This window comes from Mustela nigripes, chromosome 14 (assembly GCF_022355385.1).
Source record: "Mustela nigripes isolate SB6536 chromosome 14, MUSNIG.SB6536, whole genome shotgun sequence".
In the NCBI taxonomy this organism is placed as follows: Eukaryota; Metazoa; Chordata; class Mammalia; order Carnivora; family Mustelidae; genus Mustela; species Mustela nigripes.
In genome coordinates this window covers 35,093,631-35,107,029 of record NC_081570.1, presented here as the reverse complement: position 1 = coordinate 35,107,029, position 13,399 = coordinate 35,093,631, and the positions used below count along the sequence as shown (strand labels likewise).

Sequence of the window (13,399 nt, the reverse complement as noted above, 5' to 3'; positions counted from 1 at the left end):
AGGAATGAGAAAAGGGTAATAATAAGAAGGGATTTTTGGAAAGGAGAAAAGTAAGAGTTGTTAAGGTGATTTTTTTCTGTCCCCATTTTTTTCTTTCCGTATTATATACATCTAACTGATTTTCCTTTCTCTTTTTCTGCATGTATAAACCACTTGACTAACAATGGAACAGATTAGAGGCCTTTCTTGGAACTATTTTGAATGCACATAGAGTTCTGCAAAGCAGAGACCTTTCCTATGATGGTAATTGTACATTTAGTAGTGAAGCTGGCAAGTTGCTATATATATATATATATATATATATATATATATATATATATATATATTTTTTTTTTTTTTTTTTTTTTTATCCTCTTTTCTTTGTAGTAATTGGAGTGGGCTTTATATAGGAAGATTATTTCTTCAATGTGACATTTCATCTAAACTGGCCGGTATTTACATAAAAAGTTTAGCCATTTTTTTAATTTTTATTTTTTAAAAGATTTTATTTATTTATTAGACAGACAGAGGTCTCAAGTAGGCAGAGAGGCAGGCAGAGAGAGAGGAAGGGAAGCAGGCTCCCTGCTGAGCAGAAAGCCTGATGGAGGACTTGATCCCAGACCCTGAGATCATGACCTGAGCCCAAGGCAGAGGCTTTAACCCACTGAGACATCCAGGCGCCCCTGGCCACGTTTTAAATTAGGATTTCTCACAGAATTTAGGGTTTTAGGTATATTTAACTCTTTCTGAAGTTGGTAATGTTCATCTTTTTAAATTAAAGGTAATAAAACCTTTATTAATTAAAAAAAGACATCGTCTTATCCAAAACTTTTCATTTATGCCCAAGGACTCTATATTACAGCAGTGGAAACTCAGAACAAACAATTCAGCAAGGTTGATCGTTAATACCAGAAATTGGGTGGTGTAAGACCAAAGATGATCATATTGTGGGTCAGGAGTGGGCAGAGAAATCAGGGAATTAATTTGGGCTATATCAGATATTCAAGGGAAAGTAAGTTGATTTATAATAGGGCTGGCCAGTAGAGCTAATTCCCTTTTTTTTTTTTTTAAGTCTGACTGACTGATTACATACTTTATCCATTTAGCAAATATTTTTAATTGAATTCTGACTGTTCCATATACTCCCCTAGCTACAAGGACTACGGAGATAAGTAAGACATAATAGCTGTCCTTAGGGAGCTTATAGTCAGTATGAGTATGTAAGTATGAGTATGTAAGAGTATGTAATGCCCATGAAGTCTGGAAATAGATATTTTTATGTATATTTAAAATCGAAGAAGTCCTTGGGGCGCTTGGGTGGCTCAGTGGGTTAAAGCTTCTGCCTTCGGCTCAGGTCATGATCTCAAGGTCCTGGGATCGATCCCCACATTGAGCTCTCTGCTCAGCAGGAAGCCTGCTCCACCCCCACCCCCACCCCGCCTCTCTGCCTACTTGTGATTTCTCTCTCTCTGTCAAATAAATTAATAAAATCTTAAAAAAAAAAATTGAAGAAGTCCTTGATGACAGGTATATTTGCCTGTGTTTCCAGACTTTTTGGTTACCATATGGTATGTGGGTGTGTGTACAAAATTAATAGTGTAAGTGCTTATTAGAAAAGCTGTATGCCAATGGACTACCATGCAGCCATCAAGAGAAATGAAATATTGCCATTTTCAGTGACTTGGATGGAACTAGAGGGTATTATGCTGAGCGAAATAAGTCAATCAGAGAAAGACAATTATCATGATTTCTCTGATAGGAGGAATTTGAGAGGCAGGGTGGGAGGGTTGTGGGGGATAGGGAAGGAAAAAATGAAACAAGATGGGATTGGGAGGGAGACAAACCATAAGAGACTCGTTATTTCGTGAAACAGACTGAGGGCTGCTGGGGGTTGAAGGGTAGAGATAGGGTGGCTAGGTTATGGACATTGGGGAGGGATTGTGCTATGGTGAGTGCTGTGAAATGTGTAAGCCTGATGATTCACAGTCCTGTACCCCTGGGGTGAATAATACATTATATGTTAACTAAAATAAGAAAAGCGGTATGCAGAATAATTTGGACTGCATCATCGACTTCATTCTTTGTTGGATGTTCACATTATCGGTTAAACATACTTTTATTTCTTGCCTCTTAAAAATATCTTTTTTAAACTCTGTTAACTTCTGTCAGCTATTGTTCTATTTCTTTATTAACTATAGCAAAGCTTTAAGAGTTTTCTCTACTTGTTAATTCCTAGTTTCTCTCCTCCTATTTTCTCTTAAACCCATTTCCGCCAGTGTTAACTATACTATTCCTGATCTGTCCTCATTGAAGTCACCAATGACCTCCACATTGCTAATTGGCATTTCTTAGTCCTTGTCTAATTGCACTGTCAGTGGTACTGATAACTGCTATCAGTAGTAGTGTTTGATCACTCCCTCATCCTTGATTTATTTGCTTCACAAGGTTTCCAGGATATGATGTTCTTTTACTTTTTTTCTTACCTCACTGGCACCTACTTCTTAGTCTCTTTCACTTACTTTACTCTTCTCTTTTTCCTCTTAACTTTTACTGACTTTACTTTACTCTTCTCTTTTTCCCCTTAACTTAAAACTTTTTTTAGAAAATATCACAGTAAAAAAGGTGGCTGTTTTTCTTTTGATGCACAGTTCTGTGAATTTTAACATGTAAATAGATTTGTGTAACTGGTACCATAATCAAGATATAGAACAATTCCATCACCTCCAAAGCATCCTTCATGTTATCCCTTGTATAATCACAACTTAGAAGTCACCTGGAACTACTGTTCTCCATCATTATAATTTTGTCTTTTTGAGAACATTATGCGGTGTGTAACCTTTCTAGACTGGCTTCTTTTATTCAACATAATGTATTTTCTCTGAAATGTTACATGTATCTATTGTTTGTTTCTTCTTATTGCTGACTAGTATCGTTTGTGTGGATATACCACAATTTGTTTATCCATTTGCCTGTTAAAGGACATTTAGGTTGTTTCCAGTTTGCGTTGTTTTTGGCAATTATGAGCAGAACTGTTATATATGTTGATAACCAGGTTTTCATTTCCCTAGGGAGAAATTCCAGGAGGAGGACTGCTCAGTAATACATTAAGTATATATTTAGCTTTGTAAGAAACTGCAAAATACTTTTCCAGAGTGCCTGTACCATTTGGCATTCCCACCATCAACACATGAAAGTCCCACTTGTTATATATCCTCACCAGCACTTAGTATTGTTAATATTTTTAAATTTTATCCATTCTCATTAGTATGTGGTAATATCTCATCATAGTTTTAATTTATATTTCCCTAAGGGCTAATAAAGTCAGCATCTTTACTTGTGGTTACTTGCTATTTGCATATTTTCTTAGAGAGGTATCCAAATCTTTTGCCTATTTTTGAATTGAGTTGTTTTTTCATTGTGGTTTTGAGAGTTCATTATGTATTCTGCATGTAGGTCCTTTGTTGGATATGTGTTTTGCAAATATTTTCTCCCTCTCTGTGTCTTGTTTTTGCATCTTTTTAGTGACATCTTTGGTAGACCAAAGATTTTTTTTTTTTAAAGATTTTTATTTATTTGACAGACAGAGATCACAATTAGGCAGAGAGGCAGGCAGAGAGAGAGGAAGGGAAGCAGGCTCCCTGCTGAGCAGAGAACCCGATGCAGGGCTCAATCCCAGGACCCTGGGATCCTGACCTGAGCCGAAGGCAGAGGCTTTAACCCATTGAGCCACCCAGGCCCCCACAACAGAGAATTTTTTTTTAACATTAATGAAATCCAACTTATTGGTTTCTTTTTATGTATTGTGCTTTTGGTGACATGTCTAAAAACTCTCTGTGTAACTCCAGGTCACAAAGATTTTTAATATTTCATTCTAAAAATTTTATACTTCCACATTTTACATTTAGTCTATAATCCATTTTGAATTATTTTTTGTACAAAAAGTGAAGTTTAGGTCAATATTCTTTATTTTTTTTCTTTCATATAGATGTTCAGTATCTAACCCTGTATGTTGAAAATACTATTCTTTTTTTTTTAAGATTTTATTTATTTATTTGACAGACAGAGATCACAAGTAGGCTGAGAGGCAGGCAGAGAGAGAGAGGGAAGCAGGGTCCCTGCTGAGCAGAGAGCCCAATGTGGGGCTCGATTCCAGGACCCTGGGATCATGACCTGAGCTGAAGGCAGAGGCTTTGACCCACTGAGCCACCCAGATGCCCCGAAAATACTATTCTTATTTCATTGAATTCCTTTCGCATATTTGTCAAAATTCAATTGACTGTATTTGCGTGGATCTATTTCCAGATTCTCTGTTCTGTTTCATTGATTTATAGGTTTATCCCATTACCTTGCTGTCTTGATTACTGTATTTATAGGAAGTCTTTTTTTTTTTTTTTAAGGTTTTATCTATTAGAGAGGGGGAGAGAGAGAGCATGCACACGCATGAGCAGAGGGGAGGGGCAAAGGGAGAGGGAGAAGTAGATTCCCCACTGAGCAAGGAACCTGATGTGGAACTCAGTCCCAAGACTCTGGGATAAGGACCTGAGCTGAAGCAGACACTTAACTGACTGAGCCACCCAGGCACTCTATTTATAGTAAGTCTTCAAATCAGTTAGTTTGATTTTTCTAACTTTATTATCTTTCAGAATTATTTTGGCTTTTCTGGTTCCTTTTAGAATTGGATTGTCTAAATTAAAACAAATTTCTGCTGAATTTGACTGGTATTATATTAAACCTATATATCAATTTTGGGAAAATTGAAGTCTTTTCTATGTTGAGTCTTCTGTCTATGAATAGAATAGGTATGTCTATTTATGGGTATGTCTTTTTGAATTTCTTCATCACTCTTTTGTAATTTCCAGCATATAGATCCTGTATATGTTTTGTTAGACTCATATTTATATATTTTTCCTTTTTTGAAGTTTTTATAATTGGTTATTTTTAAAAATTTCAGTTTCCATTTATACATTGCTAGTATAAGGAAATATTTAATTATGTATGTTCACCTGTAACCAACTCCTTGCTATATGCAGTTATTAGTTCTAGGAGATTTTTGTATATTCCTTGGGACTTTCTATATAGACAGTCGTGTAATCTTTGAGAAGTGATAATTGTATTTCCTCCTTTTCAATATGTAGGCCTTATATTACTTTTTCTTGCCATGTGGCACCAGCTAAGATTTCCAGGATGATACTGAGTAGCAGTGGTGAAAGTGTATACTTGCTTTATTCTGGGTCTTAGGGAAGGCATTGAATCCTTGATCAGCTAGGATGATATTGGCTGGAGAGTTTCTGTAGATAATACCTTTTATCAGGTTGAGGAAATTTCCTTCTATTCCTAGTTTGCTAAGAGTATTTTTTGTAACTTTTCTTTCCCATTTTTAAAAAAGATTTTATTTATTTGTCAGAGAGAGAGCACAAGCAGGGGCAGTGGCAGGCAGAGAGAGAAGCAGGCTACTCACTGAGCAAGGAGCCTGAGTGGGATTCAATTTCAGGACCTGGGGATCATGACCTGAGCTGAAGGCAGACTTCTTCTTCTTTTCTTTTCTTTTTTTTTAAAAAATTTTTATTTATCTATTTGACAGAGAGAGAGAGAGACAGCAAGAGAGGGAATACAAGCAGAGGGAGTGGGAAAGGGAGAAGCAGGGTTCCTGCCAAACATGGAGCCCGATGACATGCGGGGCTCCATCCCAGGACCCTGGGATCATGACCCTAAGCTGAAGGCAGATGCTTAACAACTGAGCCACCCAGGCGCTCCTAAAGGCAGACTCTTAACCAGCTGAGCCACTCAAACTCTTGAGTCCTAAGAGTTTCTTTTTAACTTATTTTTTAAAATCACAAATGGATGTTAATATTTTGTCAAGATGTTTTTTCTGTATCTGTTCATAGGATCATATTTTAATATATAGATCATTAATATGGTAGATTACATAGATTGATTTTCAAATATTGAGCCAGCTTCACATTTGTAGGACAAAGCCAACTTTGTCGTCGTGTGTTATTCTGGATTCAGTATGCAGACACTTTGATGAGAATTCTTGTGTTTGTGATCATGAGGAATATTAGCCTCTTGTTTTCTTCTCTCCTTCTTTTCCTTCTCTTTCCTTATTTTGTTTATCTGTTTTTGTCTGGTTTTAGTACCAGGGGAGTGCTGGCCTCATAACAAGAACTTGGAATTGTTTCTTCTACTTCTCTTTTCTGGAAGAAATTATATAAAACTGGCATTATTTTTTTCTTTAAATGTTTGGAAGATTTTGCCTGTGAAACCATCTGTTCTTGGGAGATTCATTTTTCAGAAGAATTTTATTTATTTATTTTTTGGGTGGGGGTGAGGAATAGGGGGCAGAGGGAGAGAGAGGGAGAATCTTAGGCAGTCTCCATGCTCAGCACAGGGCCCGTGTTGGGGCTTGTTCTCAGAATTGTGAGATCATCACCTGAGCTGAAATCTAGGCAGCTGCTTAACTGACTGATCCACCCAGGTGCCCCCAGAAGAATTTTTAACTGCACATTTAATTTCTTTAATAAATATGGAACTATTTAGATTACCTATTTTAATGTCTGGTGAGTTTTGGTAGTTTGAGCTTTTGAGAGATTCATTTAATCCAGTTTATTGGATTTGTGTGTGTAGTTTTATCTCTATTCTTCATAATCCTTTTAATGTCTACATGGTCTGTAGTGGTATTACCCCTTTCATTCCTAAAATTGGTAATTTGTGTCTTCTCTTTTTTTCTGCCAGTCTTGGTAGAGATTTATCTTTTTTATTAATTTTCTAGAGAGCCAGCTTTTGGCTTGAATGATTTTTCTCTATTCTGTTTTCAAATTCTTAAAAAGTTTGGAGATTTTCCCATTATGTGTTTTTTTTTCATATTTAGTTGAAGTATAGTTGCCATATAATAGTATATTATTAGTTTCAGGTATACAACATAGTGATTTGACAATTACAGTTGATCTTTCAACAACCTGAGGGTTAGGGGTACCACCAACCTCTGCACAAATATCCACTTAAAGCTTTTGACTTTTCTAAAACTTGACTACTAATAGCCTACTGTTGACTGCAGGCCTTACTGATAATATAAATAGCTGATTAACATATATCTTATATATGTATTATATCCTATATTAGGACTGAGCCACCCAGGTGCCCCATTGTTACATTTTTTAAAAAACCAGTTACCAGGGTCGCCTGAGTGACTCAGTGGGTTAAGCCTCTTCCTTCCACTCAGGTCATGGTCTCAGGGTCCCGGGATCGAGCTCCGCATTGGACTTTCTGCTCAGCAGGGAGCCTGCTTCCCCCCTCTCTCTGCCTGCTGCTCTGCCTACTTGTGATCTTTCTGTCAAATAAATAAATAAAATCTTAAAAAAAAAAAAAAAACAGTTACCTGTGATGATAGGTGATACAGTTTCCCCAATTTGGAGGGGGTGGAGGGAGATGTTTTATACTGTATGTTAATCTTGAAAGTAGTTTTAAAACAGTAAGAAAACCAACACATTATTAATTTTTTATTAAATATCACTCACCTTATGCTTGTGTAAGTATAGGCTATTTCCATACAAGTCTTACCCATGACGATTGTTCCGTGTAATGACTACTTAGGCATTGCTGCTAACACAAAACCATCTCATACAGTTCCTTCTTTTTTTTTTTTTTTTTTTTTAAGAGTTTATTTATTCATTTGACAGAGAGAGACACAGTGAGAGAAGGAACACAAGCAGGGGAAGTGAGAGAGGGAGAAACAGGCTTCCCGAGGCACAGGGAGCCTGACGCAGGGCTCGATCCCAGGACCCTGGGATCCTGACCTGAGTAAAGGCAGATGCCTAACGACTGAGGCACCCAGGTACTCCTCATACAGTTCTTTCTGTACAGTTATTAGATGTTCACACAAAGAAACACACATACACAACAAATAAGTTTATTAATTGTACGGCATGATGATTATTTACTATTCATTAACTGGAATAGTGGATCATCATAAAGGCCTTTATTTTCATCTTCATGTTGAGTAGGCTGAGGAGAAAGAGGAGGAAGTGTTGGTCTTGCTGTCTCAGGGGTGGCAGAAGAGGTGGAGGAGGTGGAGGAGGTCGGGGAGGGGGCAGGAGAGGTATGACACTTGGTATAACTTTATAGAAATACATCGTAATTTCTGACTTTTTTGCTTTTTCATTTTTCTAAAAATGTTTCTATATAGTACCACTCCTTTTTCCACCATTTGCTTTATTTCAATGCTTGTATCCTACAAGGGTCCGTGACATAAATGAAATCAAAGCTGGCCCTTCAGCCAAATTGTCTAACTTTAGTTTGTTTTCTGGAACTGCTTCTTCTACATCTTCTTCCTCATTGTCTGGCACCGGTTCAGTAGCAGTCATCTCCATTAAGTTACCTTTTGTTAATTCCTCTTGTGTGGTGTCACATAGCTCTTGAATTTCTCCAAGAAACATATTTTGAAACTCTTCACACGCCACCACCCCCCAACCTTTTCTTTTTTGCCATATCCATGATTTCATTGATTGGCCCTGTCGTAAATTCTGTGAAGTCATGCACAAGATCTAGACATAGTTTTCTCCAGCAAGAATTTTTGGGCTTGATGCCTTTCATGGCTTTTTCTGTAACAACAATGGCATTTTCAGTGGTGTAATCCTTCCACACTTTCATGATGTTCTTTCTATTGGGGTTCTCTTCCTTCGTGTTGACAATCTTTTCCATAGGATACTATGCATAACAAGTCTTAAAGGTCCTTATGACCCCTAATCCAGAGGCTGTATTAGAGACGTTGTATTTGGGGACAAGTAGACTACTTGGATGCCTTTGGTGTTGAACTCATGGGGTTTTTGTTGACCATGGGCATTGTCCAATATCAGAAGAACTTTAAAAGGCAGTCCCTTACTAGTAAGGGACTTCTTGACTTAAGGGATAAAATATTGATGCAGCCAGTCCAGAAAAAGGGTTTTCTTGTCCAGCCTTCTTGTTGAATAACCAAAAGACTGGCAGCTGGTGTTTATCTTTTCCAACTTCAAGGCCCAGGGGTTAGCGATTTTATAGGTAAGGACAGTTCTGATCATAAACCCAACTGCATTTGTGCAAAATTGTGGAGTTAGCCTATCTCTTCCTGCCTTAAATCCTGGTGCTTGCTTCTCTTTCTAACTTATAAATGTCCTTTGTGGCATTTTTTTCCCCCAGAAAAGGCATGTTGTCTGCATTAAAAACCTTTTCAGGCAGATATCTTTTCTCCTTTGTGATTATTTTAGTGGTGTCTGGGAACTTGTTGCTGCTTCTGTTATCTTGACATTTTTTAGGTAAAACCTCTTTCTAAAATCAAACCATCCTTTGCTGACAATAAATTCTCCGGGTTTAGATCCTTCACTTTCCTTTTGCTTTAGGTTGTCCTATAACGACTTCACTTTTCTGGAATCATGTTAGAGACAGTAGGTATGCCTTTCTTATAGCAGTCCTGCACTCACATAAAAGCTGCATTTTCAGTAGGAGATAAAAAGGTATTTTGCAAGAAGTGCAATGTTTTCGTCCCTGCTGGTATAGCTGCAGCTACAGCTTCATGAATTTCCTTTTCTTTTTTCTACCATGGTCCTTACACTGGATTCATTTACCTTGAAGTGAAAGATAATTGCAGCTGCTGGCCTCAGTCTATGTACATATTAAGCAATTCAACTTTTTCTTAAAACGTCATGACTTTTCTCTGCTTCTTGGTAGCACTTCCAGCATCACTAGTGTTAACTCAAGTTTTATGATACTGCACTAAACACAATGAAAAATATGTTGAGAACCACAAGAAATCACTTTTTACTGCAATACATGCAATTTACTAGAGAAACTGTCACATGTTGTTTTAAGTAGGTGCTTGCAACACCTGAGCTCACCACAAAAGCAACAGGAGGTGGCTATGAAATTATTACAGTAGCACATATGCACTATAGTTAATTTTATGCAGTTATGATGTAATACCATATCTTTACAGTTGCTTACATTTCTCTAGACTGCAAATGGCACCATGTATAGTCTGTAAGTGTGTGCTTAAGGTTTGATAAGTTTTAACTTTCTTTCCTTTTAAAAGGTTTTTATTTATTTATTTGGGAGAGAGAGAGTGTACAAGTTTGGAGGGAGGGGCGGAGGGAGAAGGAGGAACAGACTTCCCACTGAGCAGGGAGCCCAACCCAGGGCTCCATCCTAGGACCCCAGGATCTGTAAGCAGATCTGAGCTGAAAGCAGACACTTATTACTTGACTGAGCCACCAAGGTGCCCCAGCTTTGATGATTCTTATCACCACTGCTTATTACCACTTACTGCTGCTGTTCCCTTCAGTACTGCCACTGTAGGATTGCCTGGGGGTCTGGGTATGAGAGAATGGAGGAAAGAAAGAAAACATGGGGGATTTTCACACTTCTTGAGTATTAGGAGTTACTGTTCCTGCTCTGAGCCAGAAAAGGGGCTTCTCTTCGAGCTGTCTCTAGGTGTACCCCATTTTTCACATCGGGATTTTTTTGATGTATTAAATTCAGGCTTTAGGATCCTCGAGGGAGGGAAAATCCAGATATGATGGAATTCGGGTCTTCCCCTGTCCACCTGCTAACAAGGACTTTTCAGAGTCCTCAAATACTACTCCTAGCATTCTGTCCAAGGTTTTGTAGTTGCATTCAATAGGAGTGATAGAATGAACTATGCTTACAGCTCCAGAATCCCTATCATTTTGTTTTAACCTATTTCTGTCTATATTTTTTGTGGATTTCTTAAAGGTAGCATATGGTTGGGTCTTACTTTCTTTTTTTTTTTTAATTTTTTATTTTTTATAAACATATATTTTTATCCCCAGGGGTACAGGTCTGTGAATCACCAGATTTACACACTTCACAGCACTCACCAAAGCACATACCCTCCCCAATGTCCATAACCCCACCCTCCTTCTCCCAATCCCCCTCCCCCCAGCAACCCTCAGTTTGTTTTGTGAGATTAAGAGTCACTTATGGTTTGTCTCCCTCCCAATTCCATCTTGTTTCATTGATTCTTTTTCTACCCACTTAAGCCCCCATGTTGCATCACCACTTCCTCATATCAGGAAGATCATATGATAGTTGTCTTTCTCTGCTTGACTTATTTCGCTAAGCATGATACGCTCTAGTTCCATCCATGTTGTTGCAAATGGCAAGATTTCATTTCTTTTGATGGCTGCATAGTATTCCATTGTGTATATATACCACATCTTCTTGATCCATTCATCTGTTGATGGACATCTAGGTTCTTTCCATAGTTTGGCTATTGTGGACATTGCTGCTATAAACATTCGGGTGCACGTGCCCCTTTGGATCACTATGTTTGTATCTTTAGGGTAAATACCCAGTAGTGCAATTGCTGGGTCATAGGGCAGTGGGTCTTACTTTCTTATCCAACCTGATAATCTTTGCCTATTTAGTAGGATATTTAGACCACTTATTCAAGATTATTGATATAGTTGTGATCAAATCTACCAAGTACTATTTGTCCCATCTATTATTTGTTCTCTTTTTCTTATTTTCCTGCCTTCTCTTTGGATTAAATATCTTTTATGTTTCCATTTTATCTCCTTTTTTGGTTTATGAGCTATAATTTCTTGTGCCTGTCTGAGGGTTTATAGTATACATGAGAGACCAGCAAACTTTTTCCATAAGACCCATATAGTAAATATTTTAGATTTGTTGCACTATACTATCTTTCTCATAACTATTTGACTCTGCCATTGTCATACAAAAGCAGCTAGACACAATATATAAATGAATGACTCTGGCTTTGTTCCAATAAAACTTTATTTTAAAGATTTTATTTATTTATTTGACAGAGATCACAAGTAGACAGAGGGGCAGGCAGAGAGAGAGAGAGGGAAGCAGGCTTCCTGCTGAGAGAAAGCCTGATGAGGAGCTCGATCCCAGGACCCTGAGATGATGACCTGAGCTGAAGGAAGGGGCTTAACCCACTGAGCCACCCAAGCACCCCATAACTTTATTTATTTATTTTTTAAGATTGTATTTATTTGTTTGTCAGAGAGAGAGAGCACAAGCAGGGGGAGCGGCAGGCAGAGCAGGCAAATGCTCAGGCAGTCTGAGCAAGAAGCCCAATAGGGACTTGATCCCAGGACCCTGGGATCATGACCTGAGCTGAAGGCAGACAACTTAACCAACTGAGCTACCCAGGTGTCCCTCCAATAAAACTTTATTTTTGAAAATGAGGAGTTGGCCATATTTGGCCTGCAAATTATAGTTTGCCAACATCTGGTCATATCTTTAATTTTAACACAATCTACTTTCAAGTGATATTATGCTACTTTGCTTGTATAACCTTTCCACAATACACTTCCATTTCTGGGGCACCTGGGTGTTTTGGTCTATTAAGTTTATGCCTTTGGCTCAGGTCAATCTCTGGGTGCTGGAATCAAAACCCATGTCCTTAGGCTCTCTGCTTAGCAGGGAATCTGCTTCTTCCTCTCCCTCTATCCCGCCCCCCCTGCCATGCTTGCTCTCTCTCTCAAATAAATAAATTAAATCTTTAAAAGAAATACACTTCCATTTCTTCCCTACCAGCCTTTGCAGTATTGTTTTCTTGCTTTTTATATGTGATATAAATTTTATAGAATATGTATAAGTAATATTGCTATTGTTTTTACTTTGAGTAGTCAGTTATATTTTCTGGGATCATGGGATCCCTGGGATCATGACCTGAGCCAAAGGCAGATGCTTAACTGACTGAACCACCCAGGTGCCCCTATTTTCAGGAGATTAAAATAAAAAATGAAGGAAGAGATTATGCTGAGTGAAATAAGTCAAGCGGAGAAAGTCAATTATCATATGGTTTTACTTACTTGTGGAGCTTAAGAAATAACATGGGGGGCATTAGGAGAAGGAAATAATAGTGAGATTGGGGGAAATAGGAGGGGGAGACGAACCATGAGAGACTGTGGACTCTGAGAAACAAACTGAGGGTTTTGGAAGGGAAGGGGCTGGGGGGATAGGTGAGCCTGGTGGTGGGTATTAAGAAGGGCACATATTGCATGGAGCACCGGGTAAAAATAAAAAAAAAATGTAAACTATCTTATCACCCTAAAAATAAATAAATAAATTTATCTACATTGTTACAGTTTCCAGTGCACTTCTGTTTTTGTGTGTGTGTAAATGCAGATTTCCATCTGCTATAATTTTCCTTCTGCCTGAAGGAGTTCATTTAAAACTTTTGCTGCTGCTGAATTCTTTCAGTATTTTTAAGTGTGTGTGAAAGTATTTCACTTTTATTTATTTATTTTTAAAGATTTCATTTAGTCTTTAGAGAGAGAATGCATGAGTGGGGAGAAGGAGAGGGAGAAAGAGAGAATCCCAAGCAGGCTCCATGCTCAGTGTGGAGCCTGATGCAGAACTTAATCCCATAATCTGAGATCATGACTTGAGCCAAAAT

The 13,399-nt window shown here is 38.0% G+C and overlaps 1 protein-coding gene and 1 pseudogene across 1 annotated transcript in view; one reads left to right on the top strand and one right to left on the bottom strand.

Moving 5' to 3' along the window:
• Positions 1 to 8,411, bottom strand: part of LOC132001528 (large ribosomal subunit protein eL43-like) — a 37,573-nt pseudogene extending 29,162 nt beyond the window's left edge.
• The window catches only part of ZSWIM5 (zinc finger SWIM-type containing 5), a 218,529-nt gene that overhangs the window by 59,174 nt on the left and 145,956 nt on the right, over positions 1 to 13,399 (top strand). The window lies entirely within an intron of this gene.